At 40.2% G+C, this 11,292-nt stretch overlaps 1 long non-coding RNA gene across 1 annotated transcript; it reads right to left on the bottom strand.

Annotated features, from left to right (window-relative positions):
• Window positions 1-530: 530 nt before the first annotated feature.
• On the bottom strand, window positions 531-3,051 carry LOC142600714 (uncharacterized). Its single transcript, XR_012834274.1, has 3 exons — window positions 2,689-3,051; window positions 2,304-2,342; window positions 531-595 (listed from the first exon to the last, which is right to left on the bottom strand). It is a non-coding gene; the product is annotated as an uncharacterized LOC142600714 (long non-coding RNA).
• Between the last annotated feature and the right edge of the window lie 8,241 nt (window positions 3,052-11,292).

Below are 11,292 nucleotides of genomic sequence, written 5' to 3'. Positions count from 1 at the left end.
CTCTCTTCTGGCACTACAGGTAGTCCATCAGATGGGTCATGGAGGATAGCTGAAAGAAGAAATCACTCACCAATGTTGGGATTTGCAGAGCAGAGTCACCCCTCAAAGCTTTTCACAGACCATGAGGGTGTCCATAGTTTTCACCATTCAACTTAGTTCCACGTATCAGGGATAACAAACTGTGGTTTGGAATACCTGAGCATTGCAGTAGGAACCACTGGACTAATTTTCATTAGGATTGCTTAAAGATGAAAATGAACAGTTGAATTTTACTCAAGCAGGCGTTGGAAGCAAAGAAGAAGCTGGAGTAAGACTAATTAGAAGCCAGACTGGTCCAGCTCTTCAGCAGAAGAGTCTGCATGTCTCTAGAGCACAGCCACTGCTGGTTACCACAGCAAGCCACACTACACTTACGTAAAATTATGTGAGTAAAACCATTTATTCATTTGTTTTAATTAGTTCTTTATCATCATGGGAAAAAATTACTATTATATTTACATTCTCCTTTACTCAAAAACTTCTGAAAACATGTTGTTACTTCATCCTCACACAGAGGTTTTACTCGTAATAAAGCAAGCAGAGACTTTTGAAGATTCTGTAATGGTTTGAAAAATGAAACGTTAAAATTATCTGAAGTTTGAACTGGGATAATCTCTGAATTTAAATTTCTAATTATGCCATTAGATAATTTAAGACCATTCAAGAAGACGTATTATCACCTACTGCACACACAGCATAAAACTGGCTTTCAGCTGTCAAGCAAAACCATCAAAATCAGATAGCAAAGCACTATCCTGCAAGAGGGGCACAGTGTTTCTCTACAGTGTGGGCAAAGGCAGAGAAGGGTTCCCCATAGTAGTCTATAAACACACTTTTAATCGTGGACATCATGATGGCAATAAGGCTTGAGAACTTAAACCAGTCTGTTTGCCATCCAGTGCTTCCTTTCTCCTGGACATCTCAGCAGGAGTCCTAATTAGACACCTCTGGTTAGCATAAGCCTGTGTAGGAAATGACATAAGATGATCTAATGTTTCATGGCTATGTGACAATAATAACTTTCGGTCATCCAGAATCTGGATGTGAACAGGTCTGCAAACAAAGTTCTCTGTACTCCTTAATTCTCTAAGGCACCTACTCCCCCAGCCAATTTTAACACGGTGTGTACCATCACCACCTAAATTCAGGTTAACTCCTAATATATTCAGTGGGAGTAAACAGGTTCTTCAAGAGGGTGATTTCTGAGGAATAATGTTTAGTTTACCCCAGTTTACAGAAAGAAGCATTTAGGCTTGAATGTTATATTGCAAGCCTAGGTTGTAACTCTTCAACAAAAGCTCTAACAAAAGGTAGACTACCTTTGGTGACTTGGTACCCTGCGTTGTTACACAGCAAAGTCAGTGGGGAAATTCTGCGTGCATTAAAGGCATTAAAGTCCCCCTGCAGAGCACACAGCCTTTCACCTGGTGAGCTTAGAAACAGTCTGTGGTTAGAAAGTTATCCAGCCCCAAAATCTGAAAACTAGGGTTCAGGACAGCCACAGAAGCCACATACACAATGCAATAAAATTGCAGGAGAACGCACCTTTGCAAATATTTTTCCAGAGAATAACAGAAAATTCTTACAAGTGATTCCAAGCCTTTTCATGCTTAAATGGTATAAATTTGAAGTAAGTCCACTGGAATTCATGGAGCTCCAGGGCTGTAAAATCTGTACCAGTGATCAGAGACTCCAATTTATTCATTTTTTGGCATATCTACTAAGTTTTCTTTATGTATCTGACTAGACTTCTAGGTGTAATTTAACCAAGAGAATAAGTATTATTTGAATTTGTAGACTAAATGATTGCATGTCCTGGGAAACATTTCTGGCAGGTGCACTTTCATCTAAAGCAGATTTAACTGGGGCATCATTGCTAAGATTGTTGGCACCTGGCTCTTTATTGTATAACAATCTAGTAAGAGTTATGGCAAAACAGAGAATCAGTTTTGGAGCAGATAATGTGCATTAGACTCTGGGTATGTGTAAACCCAACATATCCAGCTGCATTCTAGGCATTAAAGAATTATATATACCCACTGGAAGTGTACCACAGTTCTGGCAGAAGTTCAAGAATCTCTGAATTTATATAATCCCCAGAAGACTTGTTTAATAACCAAAGTGGGGAAAGAAGGAGAAAAAAAAAAAAAAAAGGGTTAGCAGAGCAGTCATTTTTTGTTCTTATATAACAAGGTCTTTTTTAAGCAATGAAACTGAACTTTCACTATGAAAGCCCTAAATTACCTTTCAAAGACAAAACTTACAGAAAACCCATGCTGGAACAATCCCAGGAAGAAATTGGTCTAAAAGGCAAAACAGAAAGTTAATGAGTTAAAGAAAGAGAAAAATACGTACTATTATTATTATGGATATAATATCAAATGTATTTGAGAAGGGACATAACCCCAAGAGTAAACCAGAGACCATAAAACTGATAGCAGTCAGAAAACAATTAAGTACAAGAGAGTGCCATAATTAATTTGTGCATCCAATAAGTTAACAAGTACTTTATTGGTATAAACTGTCCATTCCCAGTATGTCAATTGAAATGAATGCATTCTGTGCTGAAAACTCATGCCAGTTTCAATATCCCCTTTATTTCACAAAAGTTAGTAGAGCTGATGCAGCACAGGTTCTGGTATGACTTACTCTGTTTTGACTTTGCATTTTTCCACAGACTCAAGTGGTTTTAAGAGCAGAATCAGCCCTTGTTGCTAAAGTGGCAAATCTGTGTAGCGGGCACTTCACACCTGAGATAGAGACAGATTAATTTCACAAGATACATCCTCAACTATACAAAGCCAAGCACATGTTTTGTAGCAGGATCTCACCCATCTCTTACTCAAACATCCAGTCTTGGGGGCCTGGCAGTGGTCACCTTGCAGTGACCCATGTTGGATTCAGCTCCTTTAAGTTCAAAGCGTTCACTGCTTCTCTCTTCTGGACACCTTTTAACTTTCTTCCTGGTTATTTCTTTGAGGCTCACTTCAGCAGTTGCTTTTCCTCTCTCAGCTTTTACATTACTTTCTCCATCTGTCCAAGGCTATTTTCCTCAAATCTCCAGTTCTGTTTCCCATGTCACATAACAGCACATGCCAGCACCTACACTTGACTTTGCAAGAGAAAAATGCTCAAGAAAATGTTATTATGCTAATTATAGCCCATATTAGCTACCACCTGTTTGTCCCACCTTCCTTGAAGGCCCTCTTCTAATAAATGAGACCATTATCAACATCAAGGCCTAGCATGGCACATGTCTCTGCCATTTAAGGCTTACTGGGTGGTGGCCAGTAATGGAGCCAACACTTCCTGGTGGCCAAGACAGAGGACTTGTTTTTGACTAAGATAGGAGGCACCTGTCCAGTCTTGGTCCATGCAACAGGCTGTCATTTTGGTGCTTTGCTTGCCTCAACAAGTAACAAGCCATTTTTACATCAATAGACACATGTAATTATTAGCATTATTAGCACTATTAGCACCATTACTAAGACCACAATGAGATCCTTCAATGACGCATTTAAGATTCCACTAGCTGTGGGTGACCACCCAAAGAAAACCCCACCAGTGATATTCTTCCTTCTTTCAATTCATTCCAGTATCTGCCACTGTGATATAAAATTATCAAGGCCATTCTGGCTGCTTCCATAGCATTTCTAATAGTTATTGAAAATTTGCATGTTCTAATATTTCTTTTATATGAGACAATTCGTATCAGTTGTGTTTGGGGTTATATTTTGATACCTGCTACAGTATTTAATGAGTAATCAGCTAGAAAACACAGGTGGTTTATTAAAAAAAAAAAAAGTCGGCATCCAAGAACAGCTACATTGGAGTCAGTAAACACAGTTTGACTGGAAATGTCATTAATTAAATCATATTCACACATTGTTCTGAAACACACATATCCTTTTCATACACTAGCTAATGCTATTTTCTTCTACTTCTGCAGAGTGACCTTAAAATGACACACCAGGCAATCACTTATCTGAGGACTTGATCCTGGATACAAGCGAATAGTTTCCATCAGGTGTCTACTCACCACTCTTTATCCTTAGCTGAATCCAACACAATCCTTCTGATCTCAGCGGGGAGGGCAGTCTCCATCTCAGCACATCTGCTGCAAGTGCCGGATGCAACCAAGAAGAAGGGAGCGCTTTTTTTTTTTTTTTTTTTTGAATTTCTAATACTTTTCAGTAACACTTGATATTTTCATTTGTTTATTTCCAGACAAGCAACACATCTCCTACCAAGCACTGTTCCAGTACTGTAGCTTGGCTATTGTTCAGTTAGAAGGACTCGGAGATCTTGCACAGCACTGCAGCCCCCAGCTAACTGGCAAGGGCTCCAGCACTCATCCTACTGACTTGCCCAAGTCCCCCAGTTCCTGCTCCTCTCAATGCCATGGCCAGCAAGTAGGATCGGCCAGCTTTCATATATGAAGCAATTGCGAAGCCAAGTTAACTATCCTGTGTCTAGGGTAGACAGATGTGTCGTGTAGCCTGAGTGTTGAATATATGACAAATTTAAGCTTTTTTTGGATTTTATTGTTATATTTCCAATATTTTTTCCTGTGGGTTTCATACCTTGGCCAATCTATGCCACTCTTTATCTTTCATTTAAATGTGTGCTGGACCCTGACTCCTTTGTCAGAGTGTCTTTTCAACTGGGAACTATTACCTTTCCCTCTAAACTTCTCACAGGTGTGTAAGTTTAGTCAGGTGCATCCTATACTCAGTGCTATACATCTACCAGCAACCAAAGGAAACCCTGAAACCACAAAAATTAAAGTACTTGTACTCAAACAAAGGCTAGCGATGCTGTGAGGTTTTTAATTTTCTCAGTCCCAGTCAGGTTTTATTTTCATTTTACTGCAAAAATGAAAGTCAAATCCTCAGCTTCATTAATATCTTTTCCATGCAGTTAAATTTGAAAAAGTGAATATTTTTTTACTGCTCTTTCTTTCCTTTCTCCCTTTTAGCTGGTGGGGCTGGCCTACTTGACATTTCTAAGAGCTCCCATCCTCTGAAATACCAGCATGTGTTTTTTTTTCCTTTGGCGCTCTGTTACTTAGTCTCTAATATGTCATTCTACCAGGTGCAACAAGCATGCTACTTTATCCATCTTTTAAACATTTGCTTCTAATGTACGCCTGGCTACCTGGTGGCGTGTAGCTGACACTGTCTTTAACATGCCTTGAATCCATCTGTCTGTTGGACCATATGGTTGTAATTTATTTGGCAGCCACGCTCCTAATTGCAAATGGAGCATCCTCACATCTCTTCTGTTCCAGGAGATGCAGCAGTTCCTCATTCTAGCATTAGGATTATTGGGAGATTCATATCTCAGGCTTTTCCTTGCTGCTTTACAACTTCTTTCAGAGCCATCTTCAGCATTCGGTAGCCCTCCCTGGAGATGTCCAGCAATGCAAAGCCTTTGTGCAAACCCTAATGCCAGATGCAATCATTTCTAATTTTTCCTGTGACATACAGACCCAAGTCATAGCCAGTTTCTGTCAGAGAAACATCTGTCCATTCAGCGCCTGAGCAGCTGTGCTGGCTCTCTTGCTGTAACTTGGAAATACTTCTGTCAATTGGTGAAACTACCACAAGTTTGGGATAAGAAGGGTCCATTTCACAACCTGCTCCATAGTCCAGAAATTCTCTAGTGAGTTTATTACTTTTGTATGTGGACTGCTGATCACATAAGTTATGCTCTTCCCAACATACATCTCCTCTTATCTTAGACTATCATGCACCACTATGTAAACTTGTCAAGGCTTTGTTTATTCCTGAATTTCCCTGAGGATGAGCTCATGCTATCAACCTGATTTGTGTGTTTCAGGCAGTGTCCAGTTTTTATATGTCTATAGACTTGTGACACCCTACCACTTTCCATCTCAAACTGTCCCCTTCTTCCACTAAATAAGAGAGGGTTAGATCTTGTGCTTGCAATACTATCTTGTTTAAGCTCTCTGTCCTTCTTACTTGAGATGATGGATCAGGCCATCTCTTAAAGACTTTTTGGACTTGCAGGCTGAAGCTAAAGGTGTACTCTCTGCTCACTGCATGCCCTTTTCCACCAGATCAAGAGCCGGTTCCTATGCAATCTGAAACAGGATCCTGGCAGTGGCTGACCACCAGTGTGTCTTTTAACGCTGCCACCTGTCAGCCTGAGCGTAATGTGACAGCAACTTTCCCTTGATCATTTTGCTAATACCTACACTCACCATCACGTACCCCATGTGAGGCATTCCCCCTCCATAGTAATCTGGCCCACCTACAAACCAACCAATGTATCGTCTGCTTTTTTTTGGCTCTGTTACATTAACAGTGCCATCCAAAAAGTATGGTTTCTGTGGTTTTGGTTTGGGTAGGAAGCACTCATGGTCTTTCATTGGTTTTGCTTCATCCATTACCAAATCAAAGACAGAGACAGAAATAGAGACAGAGGCAGATTCTGACCTCCTATTGCGACCTCTTTATTCAGCAGATCCAGTGACCACTTGGTTAGCCCAGGGTTTGATGCATGACCCTTATTAGCCTTTCCCGACAACAGATGCATCACCAGGTATGCCACAGCTATGCCTCTTGATACTCCATAGGTGACCAGATGGGAAGGATATACATTTGAAGCTTGAATTGCTAACTTGCAGTTATTTCCAATCTCTTTTATAGCAATGTATGAGGAGATAACTGCTCCTATTTCAAAACAAAGTTATCTTAGCACTTGTACCTTCCTTACATTCAGAGAAGGAAATTGTGGTCCTTCAAACCTCTAATCCTGGAAGGTTATCTCTCTCAGTTCACTTAAGCTTCAAGCCCACCCAGAAATGCCAAATCCGCTGCCAAAGTGATAAATGTGGGTAGTGAACAGCTGAGATAAAAAAGTCCATCCTGTAACTGACAAGCTTTACTGGAACATACACAACTATGCAGAGCTAAGCGGTGATATGTAGCCTCTGTTAATAAAATCTCACCAGTCTGTTGGCCAGATGTCCTGTGAGTCTTGAGAATCTGGAGATGGTCTACAGCAGAGATCATGCAGATTCAACTCCTTTAAGTTCAAAGCATTCACAAGTTCAAAGCATTCACAAGTTCTCTGTTCTGGTCACCTTTTATAATTTTTTTCCAGTTCTTTGTTTAAAGCTGGTAATGCCTCCACTTACCTCAGCAGCCACTTTTCCTCCCTCAGCTGTTGCATTCCTTTCTTTATCTTTCCAAGGAGGCTTTTTTTGGCTTTCCTTATCTCCTTCTGTTTTGCTTAGGGAGTCTTAGATAACACAATGGCAACAGCTACTCTTCTTCATTAGGAGAGAGGGAGGAAGGTTCAACCGTAAATTATGTTAGCTCTTGCTTATGCTGGCTACAGGCTACTTGGCCTACAGCCTATGGACTTAAAATTAATAATAGGCTAATTTAAATTTAGCTTTAAATTGTTTAAATCTAATCATACTAACTCATCACTAATAATTCTTTACTTCATCAGTACTTCAACAGATATCAATAGCTTTTAAAATCCAAGAAAATTGTGACTATGAATTCTGTTTATCTGTTTTTCTGTAGAAGTATTTAAAGGATTCCTGCTCTACAGATGCAAGATTTTCCTTTACATAAGCATCATTCATGTTCTGTCATATCATGTCATCTGGATGCTTTATAACTATTTCTAGCTAGCATTTCATCCAGTTCATCTAATGTAAGTTTTATTAACTTTCCTGGGATCATCCCCAAATTTGCTACTATTCTCTTCCTTTGTGTGCTGGTTTTAATCAGTGGCAGTTTCAATCTGAGTCATGCGTCAGTGCTGGAAGCTTTAACCCATATCCTTATTACTGGGTGTCTTTGCAATTCCTGGGTGTTCTCTCACACAGTCCTGGACTTTTTTTACCTCTTCCTTTGAAAAATTGTTCCCTGACAGTATTCCATCTTTATTTGACACGAGTAAGATCAATGCAGTGAACTAACTCCCTGACATCTTCTGAAGGGAGGACCTATACAAAGAAATTATTCAGGGTTTTGGCAGCCTGTTCATCTGACATAACCATTTGTTTAATTCTTTGAAAGCTGGTAAAAGCCACCACTTCCTTTATAGGTTTGCTGTTCCTAATATACTTAAAGGTTTCTTGTTGCTTGTGCTAATGCATCTGTAGAGTGATTCACCATAAACCATTTAATTAGGGAAAAAAGTGAGTCTTTAATTACTATGTACTCCAGACAATACAAGGAAACAATTCAAATGTGTAACCACATGTTCAAAAACATGAACAAGAACATGACTAGGAACAGTCACCATGGATTTACCACAGGCAAATTCCGCATGACCATGATAGCTTTCTATGATGAAATGATTGGCAGAGTGGGCAAGGAGACAACAATAGGATAACTTATACGTTGACTTTAGCAAGGCCTTTGTCACAGTCTTCTATGGCCAAATCAATGACATATGGACTGGATAAGTAGATGACGAAGTGGACAGAAAATTGGACTGCCAGGCTCAAAGGGTTTTGATCAGTGGCACAACACCCAGCCAGCAACTGGTTACTAGCGGTGTCCCTCAGGGATCGATACTGGGGCCAACATTGTTTGATGTATTTATTAAACACCTAGAAGACACTCTCAGTAAATTCACAGATGAGATCAAACTGAGCGGAGCAGTTGATGTGCTGAAGGTAGAGCTGCTATGCAGAGAGACTTGGACAGGTTTGAGAAAAGGGCTGGCAGGAATATTATGAAGTTCAAAGAAGCCAAATCTTCCAATGGAGATGAAACAATCCCATGCAACAGTACAAGCTGAGAAAAAACTGGAAAAGAGCAGCTTTTCCAAAAAGGACCTAGGTGTCTTGAACACCATCAGCAGAATGGCCTTGCAACAAAGGTGGCCAACACATGCTAGTCTGTTCTAGCAGGAGTGTAACCAGGAGGTTGAATCAAGTGATTCTTCCTCTGTTTGTCATTAGTGAGATCACATCTGAAGGACTGAGTCCAGTAGAGATTCCCAGTAAAAGAAAAACACAGACATACTGGCCAGTGAAGGGCCATTGATATGGTTGTGGCTGGAGCACAAGACATATGAGGAGAGGATAAGAAACGTGGCTTAGTTCTACCTAGAGAAAAGAAGGCTCACTGAAGCATCTTACTGCTATCTTCAGCTACCTGATGGGAGGATACAGAGGTGAATGGTGGTGCAACCAGAGGCAACAGACACAAACTGGAACATGCAAAATTCCCATTAAAGATTAGGAAAACCTTTTTCACTACAAGGGTAGTTAAATACTGGACCAGGTTGTCCTGAGAAGTTGTAAATCCTCCATTTTTGGAGTTGTTCAAAACTTGACTGGATGTGATCTTGAGTGACTCGATCCATTTGGACCTCCTTCAAGCCTTCACGCCAACCTCCATCTATAAGTATTATACATCCACCCTGGTAAGTCCCAGACTGTTTCCACTTTCTCTGAGATCTTCCTTTGCAGTCCAAAGCTCCCAAATGACTCCCATTCCTGTAACATGAAATCTTTTTCAATGGCAGCTGTGCTAGACAGGAACTGGAAGGGATGAGATGCTGCATCCCATTAATAAGATTCAATAGCTTCTGAGAAGCAGGTGACTTCTCTGAGTTGGAAGCTGGGTGCTTCTCAGCAGCTGTTTATTATATATAGTCTCTCTATATATTGTACCTAAACTAAAGATGGTTCAGGTATGTCTTCTCCAAAGCAATCATATTTCCTAGCTGATATTTATGCTAAGGCTGTATCCTTTCCTGTTACCAGTGATCAGTAGCAGGAGAGTGGTGGGATAGTGACATGGTTTCAGGAGTTCTCCTTCCCACAGTTCAGATCTCATTCAGACCTCCTCTGGTCTTTTGACATTTTCCTCTCAGGCACCCCACTGTGACACCTGAGTTACTCTGAATTTCCACTTTGGCAATTGAAAACAAAACTGACTCTTGTGTTGCATCCATTCTCCCTCTGATGTTATGGTCTCTTTTGAGAGGGGACAGAGACACTAGGTAGCTCCTAATATTTACACAAGTTGGTTTTTTCCCCCTCAGAATAAATTATATTGATACAAATCCTGTTAATCAGCTCCAATTCTGAAGGGAGAAAAGTAAATTTCCCACGTATAATCACACATATATTGTCCAGAAACAAAAAAAATAGCTCCCCACTTCCTCAATGGTGCCATTAAAGTTGGCATTACAATTAGCAAATCAAATGTCTCCTGACATGAAGAAGGGAAAGAAGTTATCCAAATAGAGTAAACAAGTAGTTTTCTCTGCAGTGGACCCCTACTGATTTATATCAAGTATATATATTTCTCAAGGGGGAAACCTTCCATAGGTATTCTTTCATGGCTTTTAAGGACAGTAGCCTCCCCTTGGGTGACATTACCTAAGAGGGTTTCTTTCTTCCGGAAGGATTTCTATTTTCTGCAGAAGGTATAAGAATATAGTGTCTGTAAGACTTCTATCCCTTTATTAAATTTGGTAGAAATGGGTTGCTAGATTGAAAAATTAATTGGGCAGACAAGCATTAAGGCACTAAGGCATGTGTATTCATGTGCCTTCACAAACACAATACACACACAGGTGCATACACATGTATATGCCTGTTACTATATGTGTCATTTCCTTAAGCAAGAAAAATAAAAATACCTTCACAGACACACACAAAAAAAGTCCAACAAATAACACTCATCCTCTGCACTTTCATTAGATAAGATTATTTTCCACAAAACAGTAATTTAGGTGCAATTATTAATATTTCATACACGCAGACTACGCACCGCTTACTAACAGAGACTGCACACAACTATGCTATAAAACTCCAGGAAACAAGAAGAAAAGCAAGGTAAATCACCACCTTTTATTTACGTTATTCGTACTCTTCCAATTATGAAAATCCATTTAAGGGATGATGATCCCAGCAGGATTACAAAGGGTCCGTGTCAGCACTTCCAGCTGTTCCAGCCCTCCCCAGCAAACACATGCAGTTGCTGCTCTCAATTACTCAATGTTCATTGCAATAACTCCCACTTCCAGCTCCACACCTAGCTGGAGAGGACTCCAGGCAGTAATATCCTCCTCTGCCCCCACGACCTAGGACAATATGGGATACGCCGCGGTACCACCTGTGCCTGCTATCAAACTCATACTTCTAGCTGTGCCCAGGAGGCAAGCATTAAAAATAGTTCGCAATATTGACAGCTCTAAATCAAAAATTCATGGGAGGCTCCTTTAAGCTTGCTCAGCTATGTT

This window comes from Balearica regulorum, chromosome 2, assembly GCF_011004875.1.
Source record: "Balearica regulorum gibbericeps isolate bBalReg1 chromosome 2, bBalReg1.pri, whole genome shotgun sequence".
In the NCBI taxonomy this organism is placed as follows: Eukaryota; Metazoa; Chordata; class Aves; order Gruiformes; family Gruidae; genus Balearica; species Balearica regulorum.
This window is presented reverse-complemented; position numbering and strand designations above follow the sequence as displayed.